Source organism: Octopus bimaculoides, chromosome 24 (genome assembly GCF_001194135.2).
Source record: "Octopus bimaculoides isolate UCB-OBI-ISO-001 chromosome 24, ASM119413v2, whole genome shotgun sequence".
Taxonomy (NCBI): Eukaryota; Metazoa; Mollusca; class Cephalopoda; order Octopoda; family Octopodidae; genus Octopus; species Octopus bimaculoides.
Genome location: NC_069004.1, coordinates 24,526,876 through 24,528,609, shown reverse-complemented (window position 1 = coordinate 24,528,609; position 1,734 = coordinate 24,526,876).

The window sequence follows — 1,734 nt, the reverse complement described above, 5'->3', positions numbered from 1 at the left end:
CTTTGCCTGCTGAGGATTAGACACGCGCCTTCGTCGGAGGTGGTGAGTTATCATGCTTCCATTGCTTCGACTCGACATGCTTGGACCCATGTTTCATCCTGTGTGGTATGTGCGGAAGTTGTCTTGAATGATTTTTTGCACGGACCCTACACTTATCGTCACTTCTTGGGCTAGTTTCCGGATAGTTGTGCGGTAATCCTCCAAAATGGCGGCTTCCACTTTATGGATGGTGTCGTCACCAATGGCGGAACGTAGTCGTCATCAATGGCGGAATGTGGTCGTCATTAATGGCGGAATGTGGTCGTCCAGGAATAGGAGCAGTTTCCACCGATGTCCGATCACATTTGAACTGCCGATGCCAGTGCTTGGCTACGTCGTATGATGGTGCATCGTCACCATAAGCTTCTTTCATCTCATCGAGTCTCTTTTGGTGTACAATCTTTCATGTATAAGAACCTGATCACTGACCTACATTCAATTGCCTCCATTATAACACCTTAGTCCACTTCAGCGGCTGTAAAAGACAAACGAACACTAATGGAAAGCTGCAATTTACAATTTGACCTGTACAGATATGTATAATTATATCTGCATGTTCCGTTTCCTGCAATAACTGGATGTGGGTCAGAAACAATTTGCAATGAACACTCCCACATGTGTGTGTGTGTGCATGTGTGCGTGTGTGTGTGTATCATAGATAGAAATAATAGGTTTTATATAAATATAAATATATATATATATATATATATATATATATATATGTGTGTGTGTGTGTTATAGGCTTACAGCGGTTTAGATCCGGTGGTTCAATTTTATCAATCGATCGATTAATCGACTGAAAATATAGGCAACTACTAGCACAATGCAATCTCTCTCAGAATCAAAAGATATCAGCTGTCAAAGAAAAAGAGAAGAAAAAGAAAATAAAAAAGAAAAGAAATAGGATGGAATTTGGTCAGTGTGGCACTTATATAGAACTAGGTCACCAGTCTCTAGCCATCAATCTTTAGCTATTGTTTCCTTCTAACGCAAGTGAATTGTAATCACAATCCTTTCAAGAAATTTGATGTCTCACATTAGTGTCAGTGACAAGCTTTAGACGCTTATTACTACATTTTGGAAATAATGCGAGTGGGAATTATTTGAAAATATATGAACCAAAACACAGCTATTGTAGTGATAATTATTTTAAAACTGAAGTATCAGCAGTTATCTAATTAATTAGCAGAAATTCATATATCACTAATTACAAAACAGTTCACATAAAGACTTAGAACTAAGTTATCAAGTATTATAAGCAAAGTCATTTCGTTTTGGCGTTTGGTTTGGAAGATTCTTGATGTAAATTCATGAGTAGAAATAAACTGTGTTGTCTCTAGGAATGGTCATTATGCCATTAGAAATTAAAATAACACGCACACTGGTTCGATAACACTTCTTTATTTTATCGAGCAAACCATTCAATGGCTTGTTTGATGTGTTGATTGAACAATCAATGAGTTGTTAGTTTTCTCTGTCGGAGCCCTTTCGTCGCTGTTCGCGACTTCATCAATGACATGCCTTCACTCTTCGTCTGTTTGAATCTGTTTGAGAAGTAGACATACGCTTATTTGTGTATATATATGTTACATATGTATGTATGTATGTATGTATGTATGTATGTATGTACGTCATTTTTCAGTTTATTTCAAGATTTCTTACCAATGGACAAAGAGCCGGTTTCTAACCTAGATC